Here is an 18190-nt window from a genome sequence, read left to right as displayed (position 1 = left end):
CCTTCCAGGATTTTCCCCTTGAAGGAAAGGAGATGCGGAAGAGGGGCGGTGCTACTCTTGGCTCTGGGGTTATTAGGATCTGGGGAAACGAAGTCGCAGAAATGCAGCCCGGATATTAAGGTATGACTCAGACTTGAATGCAGGCGGGACTTGAAAGACGTTAGGGCGTAAACTTGTTATTTCAGAGGTGATGCACTGAGAATCCCCCTCCTCTCCTATCCCCCCTCCCTCCCCCCCTTTCCTAACTTGTCTTCTCTTTCCCTCCCACCCTGTCTTTATCTCTCCCCTTCTTTCCCTGTAGCAGGTAGGAAGGGAGGGGGAGGGGCCCTCCATAAGAGGCCATCTCGCCCAGTTCCTGCAGGCTGCATCCCCACAGCCTTCAAGGCGCGCTCCCACACCCCTTGCTCCCCACGTCTTGGGACCTCTACCCCCTCTGCACCCCTTCTTGGGCCTTGTCTCAGGACACTGCCTCCTCCCTTGGGTCTGAGCTGTCGGCATCCCCAACGGAGCCCCCCAGTTGCTGGGCAGGCCCCAAGGGCAGGACAGCCTCCCCTCTGTCCCACCGGGGGGGATGGGGGGGGATAGCTTCGGCTCCACATGTCTTGCTGGAATTGCATGGAAGGGCTGATGGCAGAAGGTGACCTCCAAGGTCCGGGAGCCCAGCCTCCTGTGACCTCCATGACCACTTCTAGCTCCCTTTGAACAGAAACCCAAATGGGGGCCGGCTGGACCTGCTTGCCCCTCTCCCCCTCTTCCCTTCCTCTTCCCCTCTGCTCTCACCTTCCGCGGGGCAGCCTTTCTTTTCCTGCCTGCGTAGCTGTAGGGCTCTTCATCTGGCGCCAGGAGGTGAAGGCGGAGGGCGGGGTGGGGGTGGTGTTTGGCTGGGGCTGGCTCCTCCGCGGCCCTTCCTGAGGGCCAGAGAGAGGTGTTAGTGTCAGAAAAATATTGTAGTCATGCTCACCCCGCGGCCTCAGGCACTCCACCACGCTCGGGCGTCATCCTGTAGCGCAAATGGGAGGCTCGCGGAGGTAATGAGTTACACATGCTCCTGGCTGCGCCCAGACGCCTGTAGCCAGGCTGCTGGCTGAGTGTAGGGCCTGAGCCCCCCGTTCCGGCGTTCATTCCCCATAAAATTAAATTATTCTCCTTGGGGAACCCCCTCGTCTTCCTTCTCATCAATCAGATCGCCCTGGTTCATCTTTACACAGCTCNGCCGGGGGGGGGGGGGGGGGGGGGTGTCCACCGCCTCTACAGGTTGGAGAATCAGGCACTGGAGCAGGAGGAGAGCCGAGGTATTAACTGGTGCGGTGCCGTGGTGCTCTCGGGGTTGTGCAAAGCGCTGCTCCATCTGTCTGTGGTCGTCGGGTGACCAGGCTGGGTCTGGGTCCTGGGTCTCTCTTGGCCAATGGGCTGTCCCTCTGTAAGATGGGGAACAGCCTGGGGAGGTGACAAGAGCCCGGACATTGCAGTTTGGCGGGTCTGGTCTCCGCGCAAGGGTGTCTTGTATTTGAGCCCCCCTCCCTCATTCCCACAGGCCACCATTCACCCTGCTCTCTGCCTCGCTGGTTTGGCCATGGGGGGGGAGACGGGCAGCCCTGGCAGGAGGTGGAAGGTTGGAAGACCGGGAGGGTGGAGTATTTATTCCCCCCAGGTCCTGCCTTAACGGGACATCTTTGGCTGCCTGTGTCCTTCCACCCAAGGTCACAGCCCTTTATAAGCCACCCTCTCCCCACGGTTTTCTCCTTACAGGTTCTAGCAGTTGTTCCCCTCCTTGACCCCGGGGGCTGAGGTGGTTGCATCCAGATGGCACCACTCTAGCCTTCGTGGGCATTTCACACCCTGGCTGCACTTTGCATATATTTCTTGATTAAATCCTACAAAGTGTTGTATTTTGTCTGGGCCACCTGTTTCAAGGGCCTTGGCTTTCTAATCCTCAGTGTCCCCATCTGCAAAATGGGAATAATGTTACCTCACAGGAGCCCTGGGAGAATCAGGTGGCATAACCCAGGTAAAGCACCTTGTGCACAGTACAGTCTAGATACACACTTCACGTCCCTGCCCTTTGCGGAGTCCCTTACAAATCCTGGGGAAGTGAGGAAGAAGGAGAGCGAAAAGGGACGGGATCAGGAGCAACTGCAGTCCCCCCAGGGTCTCCCAGGAAACACCCACATCACTTCTCAGGGTATCTTAAGGCTGGTTCTTACCTTCTGCTGAAGAAAGCAGAGTTTTGGTTAGTGGGCTCCCTCATGAAGCCTAGATTTTCAGGGAAATCAAACCAATTCTTTTAGTCCTGGTCGCCAACTAGTAGAATCTGTAAGAAATGTTCTAGATCCTGAGGGCCGCTAGTTCTGGGGCATATGTGAGTCTGTCCATTCCCCACCCCGATCAGAGGTAGTAGGCTCCCAAGGGCCTTCCTGCGGTGTGCCACCAGAAGAGTCAAGGGATGAGTTTCATTGTCTCTCGGGGAAGGCTAGGGTCTCATGGAGGGAAGAGTGAGAGGCACCCAGATGCCCCAAGGGCTCCTTCTGACATGAGCCTCTGCTCCCTTCCTTCACCCAAGCCCCCAGCCCCTAGCCACGGCACATTTCATGTGGCATTACTCTAGGGAGTGAGGGCAGTGAGGATGGCTCTGAGGTCAATGGCATGGACCTGACCCCTGGCCCCGCACACTCCGGAGCGGGGCTGCTAGGAGGAGGTCTGCGGTGACAGCAGTGCCATTGGTGGGAAGAGAGTGGAGGGGTGCTGAGTCAGGGCATGGCTATTCCTCATCACATCACCCACTTCTTCCCACCCAGGGACGCTGCTCAGGTGGTTCTCGACCTTTATTCCTTTGCTCATTCATTCATGCATTTATTCATTCATTTTTTCATCCTCATCTTTCAATAAGAAGGTGCATTGCAGGCCCTCTACAGGGGCTTTGCACTGGCTACATACAGGGAGAGGGGCCAGGAGGCATGAGACATGGCCCTGCCCTCTGTCATTTCACTGTCACTGTGGTTAGTCTGTCCCCTGCTCTCCCCCTGCCCTCCTCACGGTAGACCAGCACAACATCGGTCCACGTGCAAAGTTCACTTACCTAGAGGTGATCCAGTGGGAAAGACATTCAGAGCACATATAGCCTCACTCGTCCCAGGTACCTTAGTCCAAACTTAACATCCTTCATGGCCTTGTCTTCTCCGTTGCAAGGATGGCATTGCATGGTGGTAAAACCACAGGCTCTGAGGCCAGACGGGCTGAATTCCAGCTCCAGCTCTGTTGTGTGCTGGCTGGGAAACCCTGAACCGGTTCTTAGCCTTGGCTTCCCCTCCTCTATACAATCAGATAATAGCCCCCGACTCAGGGCTATGGTAGGACTACCTGAGTTATTCCCCTTCCAGTCCCTGTAACAGTGCCTGATACATACTGAGCACTCCATCCAAGTTTGATCTTAGGAGAAGTATGGTTGCATCCCTCTGTTCGTCTGCTTCCACCCTGGGGCCTGCCCAAGGCACCCTACTTCCTCCACATTCTCAGTTCTCAGTCTCTAGGATGGTGAGCTTCATTCCTACCTTGTTCCCAAGTTTGTCTGGTATTGATTTCTGGTGTCAGACAATAAGCGGCATGACAGCTGCCCCCTGAGTCTAGAGCCCCGGCTTCTGTCTGTCTCTTTACCAGGCCTTTAGCCTGGGCTCCTTGGTCCTTGTCAGCCCCTCAGTTCACACTCTGCTGCAGCTGTGTGCACTTGAGTCCCTCTGGACGGCAAGCCCCTTGTGTGCAAATGCTGTCTGCCTTGGATTCATCTGAATATTCCCAACACCTAGCACTGTGTCTTGAACACGGCAGGCACCATGTTGCTTGTTGAATGAATGCACACATTCTTGCTCACCAAATCCGTTTAAGTACCAGGTAAAGGAATGCTTCAAGATGTGAGTTTAAGACAAAAGCAACTGTGACTTCATTCATGCAAAGATGACAGGTTTTATGGGGCTGCTGCTGTATGCAGAAATTAAAAGTCATGGTGCCTGCCCTCAAGGCACTTAAAGTCCCCTGAAGACACAGACAGGGAGACCAATCCTGCATTATAATTTGATTCATGCTCTAATGGAATTGGGTGCAAAGTGTAGGTAGAGGGGAGAAGAAGGAGCCCTAAGTCTGCCCTGGGGAGGAAGGAAGGCATCCTGCAGGGATAGCTGCTGGAGTGAAATATGGAAGGGCAGACAGCAGTGTGCCTGCTAGAAAGGGCAGAGCAGGGTTTCCCAGTGAAGGGAGGTAGCACGGAGCTCAGGCTGAGGAAGGATAGCGGTGGGAGGCCATGAACGTTCACTTTTGGAGCTCTGCTAGGCCAGGCACTGCTCTAAGCATTTGACGAGTCTGAGCTCATCTGATCCTTACATCAACCAGTGAGATGAGTCCCGTTATTATAGCCAAGTAATCCATGAGGAAACCAAGGCTCAGAGAACTGCTAACTTGCCTGAGCTCACAGTTAGGAGGGATTGGTGTCTTTGTTCACTAGGGCTGCTAAGCCACTACCCCAGACTGGGTGGCCTCGAAACAACAGACATTTGTTTCTCACACTTCTAGAGGTGAGAGGTCCAAATTCAAGGCACAGGCAGATTCCGTGTCTGGTGAAGACCCTCTTAGATGGGCTCTTCATAGATGGCCATCTTCTTACTGTCCTCACATAGTGGAAGGGCAGAGGGAGCTCTCTGGGGTCTCTTCTATGACAGCACGGATCCCATTCATGACGTCTCTACCCTCATGACCTGATCACCTCCCCTAGGCCTTACCTCCAGTTATCATCATGTTGGCTGCAGCATCTGAATTTGGGGGGATACAAACATTCAATACACAGTGATTGGAGTCAGGATTAACTGACTCTACAGCCCACGCTCTTAATTATATTGAAGCTAAAGCCGAGTCATGGAAGGTCTTCTGTCGCATCCATAGGAATTTGGGTGTCTAGAGGCAATGGGAAGCCAGCAAAGGGTTTCAAAGCAGTGAAAGGATAAGGTCTGATATCCATTTTAAGACGGTCCCTCTAGCTGCAGTAGGACGTTCGATTTTCCAGCAATTACCTCTCTGAGCCATTTCAGTGGAGTGGGAGGGAAGCCAAAGTGCAGTGATTATGTCTGTCTTGAAAGAGAGGGTGAAGACCCCATGCAGACTCTGCTTTCGAGGATGGGAGGAAGCTAAGTGCAGTGGGTTCAGAACAGAACAGGAGGAAAAGAACTGGATGCAGTGGGTACCTGTGATTCTTCCAAGAAGTTCTGCTGTACAAGAGGACAGAGAAATGGAGGGGAATGGAGGTCAAGAAAGACTTTTATTTTAAGATGGAAGAAATAGTATGGTTTATGCTGATGGAGTGATACAGTGCAGAGGGAAACACTGGCTAAATAGACGTGCTGGAATGACATCCTTGAGTAAGTATGAGAAGGAATCTGATGTGAGTCAGGGGAGTTGGCTCCGGCAAAAGCACAGATGGTTCGACTACGGTGACAAAAGGAAAAGCAAAGCGCTAGAGCCTGGACCCAGGTCAGTGGTTACAGTATGGAGGGAGTTTAAGGAAAGCTCGCTTCTCATTACTTCTGTTTTCTCAACTGGGAAAGCGAAAGTGAAGATAGAGGAGGAGGTGTGAGACAGGTGTCCAGGGATGAGTGTGTGGATGGCCTTGGAACAGGAGCAAGCCCCCTGGATCACATCAGGGTCCACTTGGGTCTAGTGGTCATGAGCTTAAAGTCAGCCCAGCAAGCATGGTGGCGTGGTTTTCCGTTTCCGCCTATGCTCAGCTATGTGGATGGGAGTGCACAGTCACAGAGTGAGCTCTAACCAGATTCAGTTTTGCCAAGTGTGAGGACACCAGACAGGGGCAAGGGGATTGAGGGTGTGTCTAGCAGGTGAATAGCACAAATCATGGAATATAAGTAGGACAAGGAGGGAAGGAACAACTGAGTGGGGAGATGGGGGGGTGGTTGGGGAGGTTAGGGTATGGGGAGGCAGTAGGGTCCAGGGTGCAGTCAGGGAGTGCCAGAGTCAAAGTTCTTGGGGGAGCCCCCCTCAGGAAGACAGGAGGGGTGGTAATAACGTGGGACATTTGAAATGGAGATTAAGACAGAGTTTTGATTATTGATAAAACCAGTGGAAATGGAATGTGAGCCTCATATGCAATTTTAAACTTTCTAGTAGCCACACAAAAAGGTGGAGACACAGATGAAAGTAATTTAGATACAGTAATATATTTTATTTGCTCTAATATATCCAAAATATTATCATTTTGATATGTAATCACTATACAAAAACGATTGAAGTATTTCTGTTTTTTTTTTCCATGCTTGAGCCTTCACGATCCAGTGTGTATTTTGCATTTCAAGCCCAGCTCAGTCTGGCCCAGCCACATTTCAAGTGCGTCAGGGTGGAGGTTAAAATCAAGAGAGGAAAAGAGGTCAGGAGGAGTTTGAAATGGAGACCGAGAGAGAGCGAGAGTGAGAGCGAGAGTGAACGCAGAGAGGGGAAGGGTGAGCAGATGTCCCTTAGCAACGAGAAGAAGCGTGCAGTTGTGATGTGAGAGTCCAAGATGGGGAGGGGAAACGAGAGAGAGAATATTCTGGAAATAGCAGCGAGGAGCAAAGAAAAACACCGACTGAACCCTTAGGCCAGTTGTATGAGAAGGGGAGGGAGAAAGCCACACTTGGGAAGACAAGGGAAACAGGTTTCAATTAGAACAAAAAGAAGAAAGCGAAAGAAATGTCCAGAGCAGAGGGTGACAAAATTAGAGATTTTTTTAGGTGACTGGCTGGGAGGTCCAGGGCTGCACTGTGGGAAGGTTTCAGTAACTGGGCAGGGAAATGGTCAAAGGAGGGTAAAAAAGGCTGTTTGGGGATTTTCGTGGGTGATGGAAAGTCCTGAGGGTTCTGGGGCTTCTGTGGTGCTGCTGGAAGCCAGGACCCAGGGCTCGGTGAGACTGGTCATGCTGGTTTCAGGGCAGAAATGGATGGTGAGGCGGTGTTTGTAGGAGGAGTCTTACCGGCAGGGCAGCACACGCAGTCCTCGGGCAAACTCTCTGCCCGCCAGGGTGGTCTGTGGGCCGGGGTGGGGGCCTCGTCCTGCGGCATCAGGAGCTCTGGAGTTCATTTTAGCTCCTGTGGAGGCGAGGAAGCCAGGGGAGGCCGGGGAGGTGGCCGGGTGGTGAGAAGTGGTCATAGCGAAGTGATCATACGGTGGCCCCCCTTGGGTGAGCATGTGGCACAGGCAGGCGCTGTGCTCGGGTCCTCAGGATATTGTCTCCTTTCAACCTCAGTCTGTATTATTATCCCCAGTTTGTGGGTGAGAAGGTAAGGTCATCGGTGAGGTCAATTGCCCAAGGTCACCCAGCCAGTCAGAGGAGAAGCCTAGATTCAAATACACACCAGCTGTTGGGTCCTTAATCCCCACCCCTCCGTGCAGCTCATCCCATTCCCTCCTGCGCCAGGCATTGGGGTCCCTGTGATATCCAGAGCCTTGCCGGTGGCAGTGAGGGCTAGGAGTGTGGATTTTTGGAGCTTAAGGTTTCAGAGGTGGAGACATTCAGGGTGATGACGAAGCTAGGGTGGGGCCATGGGAATAAATGGCAGCGATGCAGGAAACAGATGGAATGCATTATTCCAAGAGGTGACACTGGCAGGAAATAGAGATAAATGCAAATAGGCTTGGACAAGAGCACAGGGACACGAACCTCAAGGTGGACCTAGGGTCAGAGAAGTGCCCCGCCCTCACCAGCACCCCTGCCCCCACGTGAGACTTCTGGCCTGGAGTCTAATCTCCATATGCAGATTCCACCATGGGGTTTGGAAGATATAAACACAGCTGTGAGGACCAGGTCCAGCCCTGCAGACTTGGTTGCTGGTTAACAGAAGGCTCACTGAGCTGATGGGGGCGTGTGATGGTCCCAGCCCCCGTGCCTTCCCACTTCTGCTTTCTGGCTTGGGATCCATTCAAGTCAAGAAACCCAAGATGTTCCGAGTGCCCACGCAGAAGCCTTGTCTTTAGAAAGTCCTGTTGAGAGGAGGCTGCAGGGAGGGAGCTGGCTGCTGGCTTCTCCTGACACCTGGGTGTGGGTTAGTTTCTATCATCCAGCTATCACCTTGGGGAGCACAGGGAATCTAACCGGTGGAGGAGGGACTAAGAAGAGAGAACATACTAGAGACCCAAAGGGGGCAGAGGCAGCAATCAGATCAGGAGAGGCAGACTGAAGAGAATTACTAAGGGCAAGGGAAACTGAGGACAAGCTTTCCCGATGACGGCCATACACCCCAGTTTGCTCAGTCTGGGTTTATGCCCTCTCTTTCTGCATAGTGATTAATAGAGCACAATTCACTCTTAAAAAGTGTCTCTGTTTGAAGGTGATTTCATGGTTTGTCCACAAGTAAAAGTGAGCCTGACCTTGTTCTCCTCGCCTGGTGAGTTGTACTTGGCGTCTTGGTCCTCCAGTCCCGTTCGACCTCCGCATACTCTCCCAGGTGTGGGAATTCATTTCTTCCGTCCAGAATTATGATGACCCCACAGCCTTAACTTAAGAACACCTATTAAGATGTAAATGTAACGTCCTGGGGCGCCTGGGTGGCGCAGTCCTTGGGCGTCTGCCTTCGGCTCAGGGCGTGATCCCAGCGTTCTGGGATCGAGCCCCACATCAGGCTCCTCGGCTGGGAGCCTGCTTCTTCCTCTCCCACTCCCCCTGCTTGTGTTCCCTCTCTGGCTTGCTGTCTCTCTGTCAAATAAATAAATAAATAAAATCTTAAAAAAAAAAAAGATGTAAATGTAACGTCTTAAGTATGTTAAGCATTTCCAGGGTGTCCAGGGGGAGTTGGTTTTAACATATTGGCTTATATTGGGGGTCCCTGAAGGGTGTTGACGGATAAAGATAAGAAGGGTGCTGTCTTGCCAGTGGATGGATGTGGCCGTGAGAAGGGCCTGCCCGCCTGCCTTGAAGATGCCCAGGGCCCCCTCTGGGACCTTTGGCTTGTTGAGCATGCCCTTTCCCTGCCCTCTGCCCATAATCCTCCTGGTAAAGGAGTTCTGTTTTGTGGTCAGGAATAAGTAAAATCTTTTAAAAAAATAAAATAAAATGTAGGCTTTGTTATTATTCATGTCAGGGTAGGACTGCCATTGAAAAGATGGTTTGTGGGGGCCTCGATGGGTCAGCTGCTTAAGTGTCCGACTCTTGATTTCGGCTCAGGTCATGATCTCAGGGTTGTGAGATGGAGCCCCACATCAGGCTCTGAGCTGAGCATGGAGTTTGCTTAAGATTCTCTCTCCCTCTCCCTCTGCCCCTCCCCACTGGCTTGCTCTCTCTCCCTTTCTCTCTCTTTAAAAAAAATTAAAAAGAAGTAACTCTTCAAAAAAAAAAGATAGTTTGTTGCTCACGCCACCCCATGCTGCGGGAGGGGGTTGGGTGGGTGAGGCAGTGTGAGCAAGCTTGGGAATGCAATAGGTTGAATAATTTCAGCGGACTCTGGGACCTGTGGCTGTTCCTGCTTGACCAGTACCCAGCCCTGGGGTGATAGGGCAGGTGGATAGTGGCCTAGAGGGAGGAAGTGGTAACGGAAGTAGTGGTCATATGGCAGTTGATTGGGTGGTCTGCAGATGAAAGTCTTGCTTGCAGGCGAGTTTCTTTATTTGGGCCATCCCTGGGAGGGGCAGTCTCCAGAGTCAGCAAGGCCCTAAGATGTTGATGTGTCAAATATAGAAACTAGAAAATATGGTTATTACAAAAGCCTCCATAATGGTTTGAGCTACCCAGCAAGTCTGCATTTAGTTTATTATGTCTCATTTAACTACAAATAGCCAATAGATGTTAATTGAGCACGTGCTATATAGACTAGGACCTGTGGGATACAGAAATGAATCACAGACCCTGCTCTCCCAGAGCTGGCCCTCTGTATTTCTGTTCATTGATTTATGGATACGATTCTGTTCACATTAGCACCTGTACCATAATTGGTCAGTTTCCCAACAAAGCTCTATGCATGATCACTCTTGCTAGTTCCAGGCCTTACCCAGTGACAAGGGTGAGTGGATATGAGGTCCAAAATCTTCACTCAGATCCACTGAACCCCCTTCTGGGGCTCAGCTAGCTCTGTTTTCCAGCAGAGGCCACAGAGGCTTCGGGGACACTTCCAGCTCAGTCCCGTACAGGTGGCCTTCCTCTTCTAAACCAGACACCCAGATGGCCCTCCCAGCTCAACTGGGGGAGTTGGGGGAATGAGACAGGGGGTGTTAAATGTATCCATTCCTGCCCTGAGGCTGGACCAATTCACCAGACCGAGGCGACCAGGCAATGGGAGGGAGGTTCCACTAGTGACCTGGGAAGAGTAGTGACTTAAAACCTAACAGAGCTGAGCCCTGGCTCCCACATTGCAAACACATCATCAGATGATTTATTTCCTCTGACAAGGGGCCAGGAGAAAAATTGGGAATCTTTTCAAGAGGGACCCAGGGCCACTCTGTAAGAGGAGTGTCTTTTTGGCTGGAATCTAGGCAGAACCCTGAGCCTGCTGTTTGAGTGACTGCACTGACAACATTCCTTCCAATCCACACACTGCCATGCTAGGCAAGAGTGGGGGCATCTTCTACCGGCCCAGGACCCACTTCTGCTTCCTGGGGACTCCATGGCCCCTCCCTTCCTCCTGGGTCCCCGTGACCCGCCAGCTCACCTTGACTGCCCTCATCTCCCCTCCCACCTGGCTTTCTCTCTCCATTCCTCAGCCCAACTGCAAAATAATAGCACCCCAGCCAGAGTCCCTTCCTCCTCCCACTTTCCTCCGGCTGAAAATAAGCACACAAGCCCTTAATTGTTTTCAAGAATCTTTATGCAGAGTGACTTGGGAAATAGATAGGGGCTGAGAAGAATAACAAATATTGCAGGGACATTGCAAAATTACAAGATATCTCCAGAAGTACCAGAAGAAACTGTCCTAGTTCATCACAACATCTAAACCGAATTAGCTCTGGCCATCCTGCCTTCCACCCGGCTCTCTTTCCTAGAAATAGACGTGAAAGTCTCAGACTCATCTGATCACGCAAAAGACCACGGTCACCTTTGCCTGCCTCCCTCACTGGGTCATCTGCCTCAGGGACTCAGGTCTGTGGTTCCACCGGGCACAGGTGACTGGTGTTCACTGCACCGCAGCTAGTGGTTCAGGACCCTCCAGACTTAGGTCAGGTTCAAGTGCAGGTGCATGGCTCTCCCCCACAATATCTGTGCCTCACACCCTCCTCTTCCCTTCACCAAGGAAAAGTAAACAGTGGTGCCCATTAAAGAGGGAAAGTAAACAGTAGTGCCCATTAAAGCCAGAAAGGGATGGCAGCTTCAAAGGCAGAGGTTATTCGGGGCTGCCTGTTACAATGAACAATGTGAGTGGTGAGTAACCAGAATGAGGATGATGAAGTCAGCCTTGGGTGGTTTTAACAAGATCCTTGGATGAGATGAGCCCCGAGGTCCCTCCCAGCAATCAACCCTTATTTCCACCTACTATTTATGAGCTGCGGGACCAAAGAGAACAAAAGGAAAATGACTAAGTGTTTGTTGTTGGTAAAACTGAAGTAGGTGACCATTAAATCACTTGCATCCTGTTTCTTATGTTGGTTAGAACCCGGTTCTTTGAAAAGAAGTAAATACTCATTTTTATCAATTTGTATTTTTTTTTAAATGGGAGGAAAATAATTCAAACTCATAACTCCCTGAATGCTCTAAACTTATGATTAAGACATTGAAAACTTCTTTTTTTCAAGGAAAGATTAAACTGATGATGGGGATAGCTCAGAATGTTTTCCCACGTCTCACAGTTAACAGGAGACGGAGGCGGGCTTTGAACCTACCCCTACAGAGTGTGTGAGGAAATGGGGACCAGAGTTGCCAAGGCTCCCATCATAGTGTCCCTGACACCAGGGACCGTCTCCCGAGGCATTCTCAGCTCAGCTGTCTGGGGTTGAGTGGCTTAGAGATAAATATTCCTTTTCTGTTCTTTAACCGTTGCTCCCGTGCACCTCCCCACCCTCAGCAGACAGTACTTCAGCCAAAACTATTTGAGGGGGGGAGCGGGGGACGGGGAGACTCTCATTCCCATGATCAAAAGGAACCCTTCACAATTTTAATCTGGGAATAATAAAGTTGTTTGAGAGGACCTCATTTGAATGTGTCTCATTAAAAAGAAATCAAAATTAAAAATCTAAACTAAGCTTTTATAATAGTAAGTCTTTTCATTGATTTTCCAAGAATGTGTCTTCACATTCTTTTTTGATATGACAAATGCCTTACTCTAGAACTGTGTATCTCTGAGGCATGGGTGTGTGATTTCATCTAGAATCAGAATCAGAAGGTCCACGGGTGGGGCTTAGGCCCCAGGATGGCTAAGAAGTTCCATGCATGATTATACTTCTCAGCCAGGATTAGCGTCAGGTCAACCCTAATGAATTGCTCTCACAAATTTACCTATGTGGGCACTACGTGGCAATCTGACATCATGGGTGAGCAAGGAAAGCCAAAATATCGTTTAATTTAATTTTAAGATCAAAATTTTGCTCAAAAATATGTTTTCGCAGCCAACAGAAATGTATTGAGTATTCTCATAAGACAAATGTAAGACAGGAACTTTGCAGCAAAAATGAATGCCTTACACGTCTTCATGTCTGCAAAGAACCGTATTGTGGTTCTGCTGTGTGCTGGTTGATGGGTAGAGAGCAGTCAATGAGATACACCTTGCCCCCAGAGGACTTTTTAGACAAGTTGGCAAACAGGTGTAAATAGACGATTGTGCATAATAAGGTTATTGTAGCAATGTGTGCAAGGTTCTGACATCGCTCTTTCAGTGGCACCTAATTCCTAATGTTCTACCTTCTAGAGTATTCTTTTTTAAAAAAGATTTATTTATGAGAGAGAGAAAGAGAGAGAGAAATAGTGCAAGCAGGGGGAGGGGCAGAGAGAGAGGGAGAGTTCTCAAGCAGACTTGGCTCTGAGCTGGGAGCCCAGTGTGGGGCTCAATCCCAGGACCCTGAGATCATGACCTGAGCCAAAATCAAGAGTCAACCACTTAACTAACTGAGCCACCCAGGCCCCCCTAGAGTATTCTTAATCTTGAATGTCTAAAAAAATTTGGTTTTTCTTCTCTATAAATGAAATCAAATTCATCTTGCAGGTTGTCATATTGTGATTTAATTACTCTTACTGAAGTCAGTGTTCCTCAGAATGTGGCTATATACAGTACAGTCATACTCAAGAGGACTTTAAATGATATACAGATGTAAATTTGTTATTTTAACAGCTAGGGATTTGTTTTAATGTGGAATAGGAAGATACTAATTTTCCACTTTCCATGATATGAAATTTCCTTCACAAATAAAAGTTCAAAATCAACGAGCCACGAATTAAATAATAGCCCAGAGATACTGGGCTGTGGCAGAATCGTGCAAGCAACATGCAGGCCGAATGTCTGCAGGTGGGAAAACCATCTATCTGCTCCCAGCTGATCAGGAAACCATAGGCCCCATGCTGAGATGCACAACAGCTTCCAGCCTGGCACTCAGGGGCCCACTCAGCAAGTCACTTTGCATTTATTTTTTCGTCTCTATTTGTTTCCTTGGAGCCACTGGCCATGCCCTCTCCAAGCCCCCTTCTTTTGGCTTTCCCACCTCCTGCCAAGCCACCCTCACTTCTGGAGGCCACTGCAAGATGGAAAAACCTTTCGCTTGATTCCTCTAGATCTTAGAAGAGTTTTTTGTTTGTTTGTGTGTGTGCCATTTTCTCCCTCAATCTGGTGTTGTGTGCGACCATGTCTGCAAACAACAGCTCTGTTTAATAACTAACAGCTTCGCCTGGTGCTTTGCTCATAACTGTTCTCACATGGAGGGAGAAATTTTTCTTCTTAAAGTCACAATTTTTAAATTTGTCGTAGCTGTAAATCAGAAGACGACCCTGACGGGAAAGAAAATGGATTTTAGCTCATCTAGGAAGGCCTGTCCTTCTCAGCCCTGCTGAGTGGCTGCCTTCTTTGTGCAGACTCTGGGACCACGTCCCAACACAGAATGAAACACTGTCTCTGCCGCGCAACACTGTACTCGTGCAGTCTCTCTATTCCATACCTGCTTCACTCACACCCGTGGAATGGATGCCTGTTGATGTGTCTTCCCCTCAGATGTGAGCATCTGAAGGGCTGCGGCCATTTTGATTTCTCATTCAACAAATATTTTAAATGCCTACTGCATGCCAGGCACAGGGCTAGGAACTGGGAAGGTGGAGGCAACCAGGCCTTCATTGTCTCTCCCTCGTGCAGCTTGTCATCTTTGCCCTTTATACTGTCCATCCTAAGTGTATTAGTTATCTATTGCTGCATAACAAATTGCCCCAAAACTTAGCAGCTTAAAACAACAAAGATTTATTATCTTCCCAGTTTCTGAGGAATCCATGGGTGTGCAGGGAAAGCCAAGATTTTGTCTACATTTTGAGATCAAAATTATATGTTTACATATATATGTGTTTACATATAATATAATCTGGCAGGAATCTGGGAGTAACTTAGCTTGGTTCTGGCCCATGGGCTCTCATGAGACTGCTGGCAAGATCTTGGCCAGAGTGTGGTTATCTGAAGGCTTGATTTGATGGTGCATCTGCTTCCAGGCTCACTCACTTGGCTGTAGGCTGACAGTCTCAGTTCCTTATCAAGTAGCTTCTTCATAGGGTGTTCATGACATACAGCCGGCTTTCCCTTGAATGGGTGCTCCAAGAGAGGGAAAGTGAGTAAGGAGAAGCCACTGTGGTTTTTGTGTAATCTCAGAAGTGACACACTATCACTTCTATGGGTCACACCAACCGAATCCTGGCGCAGTGCAGAAGGAGACTGCATAAGGGGGCAGGAATCGTCGGGGGCCATCTTGAAGGCTGGCTACTGCAGTAGAGCAATCAATAGTGCGTGGTCGATAAATGCTTGTGAAAGTTTTTAACCCAATAATCCATAAGTCAGCACTACTTTTTTTTTTAAATAGACTTTATTTTTTAGAGTAGTTTTAGGTTTACAACAAAATTAAGCAGGAAGTACAGAGCATTCCCATATATTCCCTGCCTCCACACACGCACAGGGTCCCTCAAGAGCAACATCCCCCACCAGCGTGGTACGTTTGTTAGAACTGATGAACTTACACTGACACATCACTAGCACCCAAAGTCCATAGTTGACATTAGTGTTCACCCTTGGTGCTGTGTATTCAGTGGGTTTAGACAAACAGACAATTATATGTATCCATCATTATAGTATAATATGGAGTAGTTTCACCACCCTAAAAATCCTATGTGCTCCCCCTCTAACCCCCTCCTCTTCTAGAATGTGATATTGACGCATACAGCCTGTGGCCTTGTCAGTTTGGCCTCTTTCACTTAGTGATATGCATGTAAGCATCCTCCATGTTTTGTCTTGTCTTGCCTTTTCTTTTCTTTTCTTTTTTCTTTTCTTTTCTTTTCTTTTCTTTTCTTTTCTTTTCTTTCTCTTCTTTTCTTTCCCTTCCTTTTTTTTTCTTTCTTTCTTTCTTTTTTTTAAACAAATTAATGAACATACTTTTTGCCTTGGTTTTACTGACTGTATCATTTTGGAGTGTTTTTAATCTTCCACTAAGCCTAAATAATTTGAATGGTTTACCCAGCTAACATGCTGCTGCCACATTAAATTAAAAAGTCAGTAAATATGTTTTTATTTATTTTTTTATTTCATTTTATTTTATTTTTTAAAATTTTTTATTATGTTATGTTAATCATCATACAGTACATCCTTAATTTTTAATGTAGTGTTCCATGATTCATTGTTTGCGTATAACACCCAGTGCTCCATACAATATCTGCCCTCCTTAATACCCATCACGGCCTATCCAATCCCCCACCCCCTCCCCCTGAAGCCCTCAGTTTGTTTCCCAGAGTCCATAACAGAAGGGGGAATGAACCAGTAAATATGTTTTAAGCAGACTAAATAACTTGCCTTTCTCCTAAATTGTCTTTTTTCCCTTACAATCACATTCTCTAGCTATCTTGCCAGGATCATTCATTTTCTTCTTGTCTAATGCATTTGTGGAAAACCTCTGTTTGAAATTCTTATATGTTCTACTGAAGGCAGATTTTGTTCAATGTACAAAGTTGAGTCTTGCTAAAAAACAAAACAAACAACAACAACAAAACCCGCGAATCTCTCTAAGAAGGCCTGTGTTGTGTGTTAGTTGATGAAGGGACCTGTCACCAGTGGGTGCTGGCTGTCAAACAGAAGCCTCAGATAAAGGGGAAGGGAACTCTTCTTTCTTGATGGGAAAAAATAGGGCTGTATCATTGCAGTTTGCCCCAACAAAGGCAATGAAGGAAGAGCCCAAGACTGGCTGGGGATAAACATAAGGATAATGGCATTTCAGCCTGGGCATCTTCTGATGCTTCGTGGCAGTTAGGTGGCCACTGTCATCAGCAGCAGCACTGTCATCATCTAAAGAGGAAGCAGGGCATAGAGCAGGAGAGCTGGGACAACTGTCAGGATAACAAGAACTCATATTTGTGTAGTATTCCATGCCGTGCCTACCATTCTGACTCTCTAGGAAAACAGCCTTGTCTCTAGTAATTTGCAACCAGGGAGCTAGCAGCTCTCATGAGAACAACAACAAAAGGTGAGACGCAATTAGAAGCCTTCAGATTCTCTTGTGTAAAAGGGATAGAACATCCTAGAAAAGGAGACTTAGGGGAAATTGAAAAGATATACTCTGCTCAAGTCTTACTGGAAAAGCAGGTTAACTTTTCAAAATTTGCTAACAGTTAAGGGTTGATGAGAATGCTGTTTGACTTTGTATTTCTTTAACAACTCGCTCCAAATTGTACCTGATGTTTTAAGGAAATATTACACAATAGTTCTACTTAGCTGTTTTAGCAGCAGTATTTTCAGTGAAATGGAGTAAATGAGTGGGAAAATGTTCTTCACTCAACACTATCTCTGGGGAGCCAGGACACCAATGTAGTCACTCGTCCTCTCCCTCCCGGTAACCAAACCTCCTGAAGGCCCCAGAGGTGGTCACAGTACCTGAGAGGTAATGAGTTGCCCCTGAAACATCTTGCTTGCAAACCCACAGTTGCCAAGGAATTGTAAACATTGCGCCATCTTTAAAACACCTCAAAGTTCAATTATTTCAAGCTTTTCTGCTCCCACACCTTCCTCCATGTCTAGCACTCTCCACTTACTCAGCAACATTGTCCCTCATAGGAGAAGGAGAATAAGCATAATAGAGGCATGCATGTTTTGAAAAAAATGCCCTTTATCGATTGCTACCTGCCCTGCTGGGAGTCAGGGCAGGACAGCATCTCTTCCTTTCCACTGTCAGTTGACATAGCAGATGGAAGTTAGTTGCTTCCGGCCTCTGCACAGGCCATCTGAGAAGCCTGCCTTGAAGGAGGAGTCCAGCTGAAAGATGATCAGAAGTCAGGGTTACCCCTGCCCTCACCTAGGGTTTGCCGCTAACATTTGGCATCCTTTATCTGTAAACTGAAGAGGTTGGACTAAAAGATCCACAAGGTCCAGTAGAACATTGATGTTTTGCTGTCCCGTACTGGCCAGGACCCTGTGAGCCTGGTGTAGTTTCGCAGAATGAGGTTACTGTGGCTTCCTGTTAATCTAAACCTGTGGTTGCTAACTGGTGGTCAGATCTGGCATGTAAGTGTGTTTTGTTTACACTCCCTAGTGTTTTGTAAGTTTTTTGTTTTCTATTATTATTATTATTATTATTATTATTATTATTAGTTGTTGTTGTCAACACTTTAAAAGTAGAGTAATTTCTCAAAATCGCTTCTGGCTTGTCTTGAAAATTCTGTGCCTGGCAACACCTGGCCCTTACTCCTACATCGCAACCTCTTCCACATTGGGCACATGCCGTTAGGTTCCCCAGGCCCACATGGCCCACTTTGCTCATTTCCATCCCTTCCCGGCCACTGTAGAAGTTAAAGTTTGCAACCCCTGTTTTAAATTTTCTCCATATTCTCTGAGTCCCACAGGACAATGATGCTTTGTAAAGGACACATATTTCAGCCTATTTGCGTTTTCTCTGCTGCTTGGACTGGCTCCAGGAGGGTGGGTTTGTTGGGCACGTGACGAACTGTGGACATGCCTATCTGGCTTGTTTATGAATGCAGAAGGTGGGAGGAGAGCCAGAAGCTCAAAAGCTTGTCATGTTCTGG

General features: G+C 48.4%; 1 protein-coding gene across 4 annotated transcripts in view; it reads left to right on the top strand.

Annotated features, from left to right (window-relative positions):
• The window catches only part of SCARA5 (scavenger receptor class A member 5), a 118727-nt gene that overhangs the window by 8463 nt on the left and 92074 nt on the right, over window positions 1-18190 (top strand). The gene's annotated exons all lie outside the window — the stretch shown is intronic.

The sequence above is a fragment of the Ailuropoda melanoleuca genome, chromosome 5 (genome assembly GCF_002007445.2).
Source record: "Ailuropoda melanoleuca isolate Jingjing chromosome 5, ASM200744v2, whole genome shotgun sequence".
Lineage (NCBI taxonomy): Eukaryota > Metazoa > Chordata > Mammalia > Carnivora > Ursidae > Ailuropoda > Ailuropoda melanoleuca.
The sequence above is the reverse complement of the archived record's forward strand: the minus strand, read 5'-3'. Positions and strand labels throughout refer to the sequence as shown.